At 46.0% G+C, this 11,096-nt stretch overlaps 1 long non-coding RNA gene across 1 annotated transcript; it reads right to left on the bottom strand.

The window, feature by feature from the left end:
• Nucleotides 1-704: 704 nt before the first annotated feature.
• LOC118159535 lies at nucleotides 705-10,652 on the bottom strand. Its single transcript, XR_004747160.1, has 3 exons — nucleotides 10,641-10,652; nucleotides 3,903-3,908; nucleotides 705-838 (listed from the first exon to the last, which is right to left on the bottom strand). It is a non-coding gene; the product is annotated as an uncharacterized LOC118159535 (long non-coding RNA).
• Nucleotides 10,653-11,096: the final 444 nt, after the last annotated feature.

Raw genomic sequence — 11,096 nt, 5'->3', positions numbered from 1 at the left:
ATTTACATTAAGGCTTTGAATCATCTGACCCACGATTTTACAACATTAAAATGAAGGGATCCACAAGGATGCTGGTATGTCTCACTGAGACTTAGCATTAATAGAATTAAAGCTCACCACCTTAAGGAAACAGAAAATCACATGCTCATGCCTTAACTATACTCCTTTTTGTCTCCAAACTAGAACATAAAGTTTAATAGTAACAGTATTTCAAGATAAGTACTTTTTAATTAATTATATTTTATTAATTAATATAAATTTAATGGCAACATCTTTGGAGAAACTTCCATTTTTTGTTGTACAACACTGCTTTCTGGTGGTGATTCAGGCATGGGGAGTTCATTCAGTTCAACGTGCTGTAAATATAGCCCCACTTTTCCCCTTTAATAGTTCCAGGGCTCTACATAGAGCATACAGCTCACAAGCCCGAGCTGACTATGATGGACTCAAAGGTCCTGATTCCACAGGTTCTAGGTCCTTATTAATTATTGGATATCCTGATTTGGCCATTCTATCATATAGTACTGAACCATTTTTAATTTGCTCCCTTCTCTCTGGTCCCAGGTCTTCAATTTTGTCTGACCCATCTAGGAATTTTACTGTGGCAATTCCTACAGCCCTTGGTTACCTAGTAAGAGTGTCTTGCAGGGGGTTTAGGACCTATCACCCACCCACGAATCCTATAGGAATCACTTTGGTCCTTCACCGGCCAAGTCCCTCGCGGGAGATTGGAACCGCGGTTAGAAGACCTCCACACTCGCTTCAGAACTAGGTTCCATCTCAGTCACACTCTTACACACACAGGCAACCAAATCCCACCCAACCAAACAGTATACACCTTAAATACTTACGACTCCATCGTCTTCGTTCGGATCTTCACGCGCAGAATTCCGGGCAAAATACAATGCTGCAGCCGGCAAGGGAGCTCATAAAAAAATCAAATTCTTTGCTTGCCTTTATTCAGGTTCAGGATGGTGTTAGTCCCGACCTGACTCGAACAGGAGCCACCAAATGGTGGGGCACCCCTCCTAGATCAAGTCAGAATTCAGGAACCAAGACCATCCCGGACGAGCCCCCAATTGTGATAAATGATTAAGTCCCAAATAGGATTTTTGTGATTTATTAAGTGAATAGAGGCAAGCGAACAGCGCTGGGTGTGCCGGGAGTCTCTGCTCTACCAGAACGTACACCTGTTACATCAGGTGGCTGATTTTTATACACCTAGACTAATACATATTCATCACTATTCCTAGAAAAGGCGGGGTTATTATAATTAGTTCTTGGAATCCAAACCCTCTCCGGACGCATGCGTATCAGTCTCTGGTGGTCTTTCTGGGGGTCTCTTGTGCTGAAGGCTCGTAGTCTTCCTCCCAGGCTTTGTCCTTCGGTCGTCTCCTTATTTGGTGGATCTCTTTGCTGGTTATCAGAGGCTTGCGCAGCGTCCCATGCAAAAGTCTGCAGTTTCCTAAAAGAAACTCCTTGGTCCTCTTATCTTAATGTTTGCCCTTCAAACCCTCTATTTACACAAATTGCTGGATCGTTCCTTTGCATGATACAAGAACTATGTACACTAAACACTCTGTTTTTCTTAAATAGGAGTTTATATTTCATCATGCAGCCCTAGCATTGTTCCATACTGACACGAATCAAATAAACACATTTACCCCCTGCAGGCGTGCGTACATCTCTAACTCCTCTTGAGTATTCCCCATGCTACAGTGTGTTAGAACAGAGACATTTAAGTTGGGCTCCTGGTGAAGCTGACTTACTGGCTGGAGTGGCTGCAATTCCTTTGTACTGCTCTTCAGGTGCTCTCCTGCTGACTCGTGACTGTTCTCCTGGCTCTGGGCACCTATTGCTTATACTTGCACCAAACTGGGAGGAGCAGGATTGAGGTTCCCCTTCCCCAGCAACTCTAGTTTAAAGCCCTCTTCACCAGCTTGGCAAGCCTATCACCAAAGATGCTCTTTTTCTCTGACAGTTGGACCACATCTGCCCCCAGCAGACCAGGTTTCTCAAAGCAAGGCCCATGGTCTAAGTAGCCAAACCCCTGTTTGTGGCAACAGTCCTGCAGTCATCTCTTGATTTGCCAGATTTGTCTGGCCCTTTCAGTCCCCTTCCCTTTGAGCAGAACTGATAAAAAAACTACCTGTGCTCCTGAGTACTTTACTGCTAAGTTAAAGGAAGCAAGGTCAGGCTATACATGAGGACTATAGAAATGCTGTTAACCACTGTAAGGAGAAAATTTGCATGGCCATAGCTCAATTAGAGTTGAACCTGGCCAGTACTGTGGTGTATAACAAAAAAAGGTTGCGGTTTTGTTTTTTTTTTTTCTTTATTTCCTTAAGTTAAGTTTCCTTTGTTACGATTGGTGCTAAATTTTCTCGCTTTTGTTTAAAGGTATAGGCTCAAAGAAATTCAGAGTGCATGCTCAGTGAGGGGTGGTCGCATCTTGGAGGTGGGTAGCTTTTGGGATAGAGGTGTGTTTTGGTATTATAATGATATTATAATGAGTAAAGTTCACCAAAAGGACAGCATTTTGTCAAAAACGTGACAGGCTGTTGGCCCAGGGTAGGAAATATGCAGCTTATTGGTTCCAATGTACCTTTGAGTTCCCATCTTATCACAGAGCCTGGCCACAGTGTGTCCATTCCACTACACCTTCCACACAGAGGCCGCCCCTTCAGTCCCCTGGCTACCAAAACCTTGCCACATAAGTCCAATACAAAACCTACATGGTGTCGGCACAGAAGCACAGCTCTTCTTGTCACCATGGCTACCTGTGTAATACTGGATGTTCAAAGGGAGAATCCTCACTACACATCATGCAACCAATGCTACGTGGAGTAAATGGGTAGCGTTAACTATGCAGCAGGCTTGAACAGGGAAACCCAACTGCCCAGGAATCGTGAAAGAGATGATGGACTAGCAAGAAGGCAGAGATTTCAGAGTATCATCCAAAGAGGTAACTCATGCGGAAGAGGCACCACCATATAATGAGTTGTCGGAAGATGGAAAGCAGCATGTGTTGTTCACTGACAGATTCTGTCACATGGTAGGGAGCAATCAGAAGCGGAAAGCTGCTATGTGGAGTCCCACATGATGAGCTGTGAAAGCCACAGAAAGGGAAGGTGAGTTGAGTCAGTATGCAGAAGTAAAAGCCATACAACTGCCCCTACAAATTGTCAAAAGAGAAAAGTGGCCAGTACTGTATCTCTACACTGAGTCATGGATGGTGGCAACTGCTCTGTGGGGGTGGCTACTGCAGTGGAAACAGAGCAACTGGCAGCACAGAGGTAAGCCTATCTGGGCTGCTACACTATGGCAAGATATTGCTGCCCGGGTAGAAAACCTGCCCATAAAAGTACGTCATGCAGATGCCCACATGCCCAAGAGCCATGCCACTGAAGAACATCAGAATAATGAGCAGGTGGACTAGGCTTCAGAAATGGAAGTGGCTCAGGTGGACCTGGACTTGGGACATAAGGGTGAGCTGTTTGTAGCTTGATGGGCCCAGGAAACATCAAGACATCTGGGGAGGGATGCGACATACAGATAGGCTTGTGATCGAGGGGTGAACCTGACCTTTGAGGCCATCAGACAGTTCACCTATGAGGGTGAAACCTGTGCCGCGATCAAGAGATCCATGAGGGTAAAGTCTCCCTGGAACAGGGGGTGGGGTGGCTAGGATTTCAATATGGTGAGGCCTGGCAGATTGACTACATCAAACCACTCCCACAAACCTGCCAAGGCAAACGTTACATACTCACCATGGTAGAAGCAATTACTGGTTGGCTGGAAAAATACCCCATAAACCATGCCACGGGAAGGTTGAGAGGTACAATGGACTGTTAAAGACCATGTTACGAGCATTGGGTGCTGGGACATGGAAACACTAGGACATAAATCTACCAGATGCCACTTGGGTAGTTAACACCAGAGAATCTGACAACCGTTCTGGTCCTGCTAAAACAAAGCCCCTACACGCTGTGGGAGGAGCTAAAGTCCCCATAGTGCATGTAGGGAAGTGGCTGGGGAAGGCAGTGTGGGTTGCTCCTGCCTCGGGAAAAGGCAAACCCACTCGTGGGTCTGTCTTCGCCCAAGGACCCAAGTACACCTGGTGGGTGATACAAAGAGATGGGGCTATCAGGTGTGTGCCTCATGGAGATTTAACCTTGGGAGAAAAATAATCTGTAAACTAAGTTATGTGTTGTAGGAAGACACTGCAGAACCAATGACAGGTCAACTTCGCAAGGAACCAGGCAAGTGCAGGAATGACTTAAGACCCCTGACTATCAAAACCTTGCCACATAAGACCAACACATAACCCACATCGTGTGTCTGTATAATTAGAACCCAATTTTGCCCACAGCACTAAATTCAACTCAGTGAGTACACTATATTCAGCTATTTGAATCCCACTATATTTAGCATTGGTGTGGCCTCACCTTGAATATAAAAATGATATTAAAAATATATTAATGATATTAACAATATAAAAATGATATTAAGACACTTGAAAGCATCCAGAGGAGGGCAACAAAGCTGGTAAAAGGGCTTGAAGGCATGTCCCATGAGGAGAGGCTGAGGACGCTTGGGTTGTTTAGTTTGGAGCAAAGGAGGCTAAGAGGCAACCTCATTGCTCTCTATAACTTCCTGAGGAAAGGAAGTGGAGAAGGAGGTACTGATCTCTTCTCCCTGGTAACCAATGATAGGATGCATGGAAATAGCAAAAAGCTGCGCCAGGGGAGGTTCAGACTGGACATCAGGAAAATTTCATTTACCATGAGCATGGTCAAACACTGGAGCAAGTTTTCTAGTGAGGTGGTTGATGCATCTGAATAATGCACTTAACAATATGCTTTAACTTTTGCTCAGCCCTGAAGTGGTCAGGCATTTGGACTAGATGATTTTTGTATGTCCCTTCCAACTGAACTATTCTGTTCTATTCTGTTCTGTTCTGTTCTACTCTACTCTACTCTATTCTATTCTATTCTATTCTATTCTATTCTATTCTATTCTATTCCATTCCATTCCATTCCATTCCATTCCATTCCACTCCACGCAACTCCACGCAACTCCACGCAACTCCACGCAACTCCATGCAACTCTACTCTAATACAGGCCTAATTTTAATAGTTCCCCCATTTCTCTGTGTCCTAGTTTTGGCTGAGATCAGGTTAATTTTCTTCATAACGGATGGTAAGGTGCTGTGTTTAGATTTAGGACTGGAATAATGTTGATAACACACCAATGTTTTAGTTGTTGAGCAGTGCTTACAACTAAGTCAAGGGCTTTTCAGCTTCTCATACTGCCCTGCCAGCAAGGAAGCTAGGGGTGCACAAGAAGCTGGGAGGGAACAGAATCAGGACAGCTGATCCAAACCAGCCAAAGGGATATTCCATACCATATTTAAGAGAGCATATTTAAGAGAGGGAAAAAAATAAACAAAACAACTGCTGTTCAACAGCAGCTGGGAGGGAGAGGAGTGAGAAACAACCCTGCAGAGAGGTTAGTGAAGGAAGGGGAGGAGGTGCTCCAGGCACCAGAGAAGTTCCTCTGCAGCCCATGGAGAGGACCATGGTGGAGCAGGTTGTCCACCTGCAGCCCATAGGGTACTATGGCAGAGCAGATTTCCATGTTGCAGCCCGTTGGAGGAGCCCACAGTGAAGCAGGTGGATCTGGCCTGAAGGACTGTGGCCCATGGAAAGCCCGCACAGGATCAGACTCTAGGCAGGACCTGCAGTTTGTGGAGGGGAGCCCACGCAGGAGCAGGTGACATGGCAGGAGCTGCTGCCCGTGGGGGACCCATGTTGGAGCAGTTTGCTCCTGAAAGATGGATCGTGTGGTACGGACCCCTATTTGGAGCAGTTCTTGAAGAGCTGCTGCCTGTGAGAAGCCGACATAGGATCAGTTCAGGAAGGACTGCATTCTCTGGGACGGACCCCACATTGGAGCAGGGGAAGAGAGTGACCATGGAGAGATGGAGATGAAGCGTTATGGACTGACTGCAACCTCCATTCCCTATTCCCCGGGTGTTTTTAGTTTGTTTTCTTTGTTTTTCACTGCTCTAGCTCGTTAGTAATAAATTTCATTAATCTCCCTATGCTGAGTCTGTTTTGCCCATGACAATAATTGTTGAGTGATCTCCCTGTCCTTATCTCAACCCTTGAGCCTCTCCATCATATTTTCTTCCCCTTTCCCTTTCCCTTTGAGTAGGGGTAATGAGAGAGTGGTTGTGGTGGAGTTCAGCTGCCCAACAGGGTAAAACCACCACAGACAGGTGGTGAGCAATTGCCTTGTGCATCACTTGCTTTGTATATTCTTTTGTGGTTGTTGTTGTTGTTAATATTATTTTCCCTTCCCTTTATGTACTATTAAACTGTCTTTACCTCAACCCATGAGTTTTACCTTTTCCTGATTCTCTCCCCCATCCCACTCAGGGGCAGGGGGAGTGAGTGAACGGCTGTGTGGTGGTTAGCTGCCTGCCAAGTTAAACCACAACATTCCTTGTGGCATCCAACATGGGGCACGAAAGGTTGAGACAATGACTAATCTGACCAGAGCATATTAAAACTGATTTGTTATAAGCATTATATTAGCTTAATAGTTGATGGTCACAATATTGATTTATTTGTTTACAGTGTTGTTTTATTTCCTCTCAAGGCTGTTTTTCTTAACTCTTTTCTTGTTGTTTATCAACTCTGGGAGCTGGGCTAAATTTGTTTATGGTTTTGCCACTTTGTATATATAGCATGCACTCATATTAAACCAACCGTGAACTTAATCTGGTATTTGTACTCAGTATTGCCATCATTCTTGCACTTCAGGAACCTTCTCATTGAAACTACTAACAAGTACACTCTTCACATTTTGTCCTCCATGCAGCTTAAAATAGATCTTGAAAATTTTTAATATTCTTGGGATGTTCAAACTAGTGTGATCCTATTGCTATATCTTCTCCATGTCTTTCTGGTTTTGTCTAAGCTTAAACAACTATTTAAGATCATCACGCAGATGAACATCCAGATTAGTACTGGCAGTCGGGGTGCCAGGAGGAGCTGCGCTTCAGTACCAACCACTTCCGAAGCAGATCAAACTCCTTCATATGCCGCCAATATCTCCTTTTCGGTTGGAGTGTAGCGGGCCTCAGATTCTCTGTATCCCGGACTCCAAAACTCTAGGGGTCGACCTCGAGTTTCCCCAGGCTATTTTTGCCAGAGGCTCCAGGTGGGGCCATTCTCCCCGGCTGCGGTGTAGAGCACATTCTTTACATCTGGTCCTGTTTGGACTGGCCCAAGGGCTACTGCATGAACTATTTCCTGCTTAATTTGTTCAAAGGCTTGTCGTTGCTCAGGGCCCCATTCAAAGTCATTCTTCTTACGGGTTATTTGGTAGAGGGGAATTACAATCAGACTGTAATTTGGAATGTGCATTCTCCAAAACCCCACAACACCTAGGAAAGTTTGTGTTTCCTTTTTCCTAGTTGGTAGAGACATAGATATTATTTTGTTGATCACATCCACTGGGATTTGACGACATCCATCTTGCCAATTTATTCCTAAAAACTGGATCTCCTGTGTAGGTCCTTTGACTTTATTTTGTTTTATGGAAAAACCAGCGTTCAGAAGGATTTGGACTATTTTCTTCCCTTTCTCAAAAGCTTCCTCTGCTGTGTCACCCCACACAATGATGTCATCGATGTACTGCAGGTGTTCAGGAGCTTCCCCCTGCTCCAGCGCAGACTGGATCAGTCCATGGCAAATGGTAGGGCTGTGTTTTCACCCCTGGGGTAGTCGATTCCAAGTGTATTGGACACCCCTTCAAGTGAAAGCAAACTGTGGTCTGCACACTTCTGCCAGAGGGATGGAGAAAAATGCATTAGCAATATCAGTTGTGGTGTATCAATTGGCTGCCTTTGATTCTAGTTCGTACTGGAGTTCTAGTATGTCCGGCACTGTAACACTCAGTGGTGGCGTGACTTCCTTCAGGCCATGATAGTCCACTGTTAGTCTCCAGTCACCATTAGACTTTCACACTGGCCATATGGGACTATTAAAAGGTGAATGAGTCTTGCTGATCACTCCTTGGCTCTCCAGTTGATGAATTAGCTTATGGATGGGAATCAGGGAGTCTTGGTTGGTGCGATATTGCTGCCGGTGCACAGTTGTGGTAGCGATTGGCACCTGCTGTTCTTCGACCCTCAGCAACTGCACAATAGAAGGGTCCTCTGAGAGAACAGGCAAGGTAGGCAATTTTTTAAAGTCCTCTGTCTAAGGCATCTATGCCAAAAGCCCACTGGAACCCTTTTGGGTCCTCAAAGTACCCTCTCTTGAGGTAGTCTATGCCACGGATGCATGGAACATCCGGGCCAGTCACAATGGGGTGATTTTGCCACTCATTCCCAGTTAGACTCACTTCAGCCTCCAATACAGGTAACTGCTGGGATCCCCCCGTCACTCCATAAATACTGATGGGCTCTGGCCCTTTATAGCTTGATGGCATTAGAGTATACTGTACACCGGTGTCTACTAAAGCCTTATGCTTCTGCGCGTCTGTGGTGGTTTTACCGTACTAGGCAGCTGAACACCACAACCGCTCTCTCACTCCCCCTCCTTAGAAGAGGAGGGGAAGAAGTAAAGAACAACTCAAAGGCTGAGATAAGGATAATTTAATTAAAGGGAAAAAAATAATTATTAAGGAAAGATTATTACTAAATAATTTAACTAAATGGAAAGAAGGGAAAGGGGAAAAGGGAGGGGGAAAGGGAGAAAAGCATAACAAAACAAGTAAAGGGTGTGTGCAAGTGCAGAGGAAAGAAATTACTCTCTATTTCCCACAAATGAGCGATGCTTGACCACATCCTTGAAGCAGGGCCTCAATGCATGTAGCCGGTGTTCGGGAGGAGGACAGACGTTTTCGCAACGAGAGCCCATCCCTCCCCTCTTCTTCCTTTTTCCACCTCTTATTGCTGAGTGTGACATCATATGGTATGGAATATCCCTTTGGTTGGTTTAGGTCAGCTACCCTGGTGATGTTTCTTTCTCACTTTTTTGCCCACCCCCTAGGAGGGCTAGAGAGAGTCCTGATGCTGTGCCAGCACTGCTCAGCAGCAGACACAACACTGGTGTGATACCACTGCTGTTCTAGCTACAAGTGCAGAGCACAGCACTGTATGAGCTGCTGCAGGTAAACTTAATATCCCAGCCATACCCAGTCTGACACGCCAAACCATCGAATCCACACCGTCCAATAAACTCAGTTGTCCCTTTCCTCCCCCTGGCTGGAGGCAGGGCCCCTCTAATCCTGGTCAGAATCTTCATTTCTGTGTCTGTGACTGCCTGATGGAAGTTGGAGCAGCAACCCGTGGAGGAGACCACGATGGAGCAGGTGGGCCTGCACTGATGGAGGCTGCGGCCTGTGGAAGACCTCTTCCGGAGCAGATTCCGGGTTGGACCTGTAGGCCGTGGAGAGGAGACCACGCAGGAGCAGGTGACCTGGCAGGAGCTGCTGCCCGTGGGGGACCCAGGATGGAGTAGTTTGCTCCTGAGGGATGGACACCGTGGTACAGACCCATATCTGGAGCAGTTCTTGAAGAGCTGCTGCCTGTGGGAAGCCCACGCCAGATCAGTTCAGCAAGGACTGCATCCTCTGGGAGGGACCCCACAGCACAGGGGATGATAGTGACTGAGAAGGAGCCGTGGAGAAGAAGAGCTATAGACTGACCATAACCCCCATTCCCCTGTTCTCTTGTGCCACTCGGAGGGAGGAGGTGGAAGAGGGTGGATGGGAGGGGGGGAGAAGGTGCTTTTGGTTTCTTTCCTTTGTTTCTCACTTCTCTAGCTTGTTAGTAATAGGCAATAAATCTTACTGTCTCCCTATGCTGAGTCTGCTTTGCCTGTCACGATATTTACTGTGCGATCTCCCCGTCCTTATCTCAACCCTTGAGCCCTTTTCATCATATTTTATCCCTGTTCCTCTTTGAGGAGGAGGAGTGAGAGAGCAGTTGTGGTGGAGCTCGGCAACCCACCTGAGTAAAACCACCACAGGGGCACAAGCCCTCACCCTCTGGAGGTGACGCCTGTCAGGCATTGTATGAGTCAGCACAGGCAGGCATCAGGAACAACCACAGACCCACGGCCAAAATGCAATGAGTAGATGTATTTTCATTACCTCATCAACTGGGAGATCCCCAAAGCAACGTGTGGGCAGAGGCACACAAGTCAGGACGTAAGCACCACTATGCTCAGTCCATGCTAGATCACCAGCCTGCTATTTACACCTGTTTATCAAGGGTTCGCACAGGCACAGTTTTTACCACCATGCTGTGATCGTCACTGTGTTTCTTTGACCTTCTCTGTACCAAGGCTGGGAGCTCAAGCACGTTCAATAGGGTGCCTCCAAGTCTACCAAACACCTATGTTTTCTATACACAGATGCACTACTTGCCAAACCCACAGAGCACAAACAGCAGTAGATACAATTTATGTGCTTTTCTACATTACTACTTCCCAGACTTTATGCATTCCCAGCTGCAAGTTCACTTGGGAGTATTTACAATCCTCCTTGCCAGTCTTCCTTTCTGATCCCATCCTTCTCACCAATCTTCTGCTTTTAACTCATTCCTCCCAACATCTCACCCTTTTCACTCAAGCGACCACTGCTGCTGGGGCAGGCAATGTGAGACAGAATAATTTACAAGGCACATAATAAAACATAAAGGGAAAGGAATAAACATATCTCATTCCCCTCCTTGTCAGGGAATTAAACCACTCAGCTAGCTGGGCACCACCAGTAGATTGCTTCATTCAAAGCATTAAGCCCTGAAGATGTTGAATGTTGTCCTCTAAGCTAGCTGATTCATAATTATGTTGAGGCATTGCATGCCTTCAAACTCAGAACAGTGTCTATGATGTTGAAGAAGGAGGTAGTCCATCACCAACTGATGTTGTAAAGTTCCATGGCGTAAAGCAGGTACTTCCAAATTTAAGGCAACAATTACCTTTGATGTCCAATTTAAACCCTGTGTGAGGGCACATGCCAGGTGCTCTATATTTGCTACTCAGAAAGAATAACAATTAGTTATTTACAGTAAA

The sequence above is a fragment of the Oxyura jamaicensis genome, unplaced genomic scaffold, assembly GCF_011077185.1.
Source record: "Oxyura jamaicensis isolate SHBP4307 breed ruddy duck unplaced genomic scaffold, BPBGC_Ojam_1.0 oxyUn_random_OJ70827, whole genome shotgun sequence".
NCBI lineage: Eukaryota > Metazoa > Chordata > Aves > Anseriformes > Anatidae > Oxyura > Oxyura jamaicensis.
Note: the sequence above shows the minus strand (reverse complement) of the source record. Positions and strands in the feature narration are given on the sequence as shown.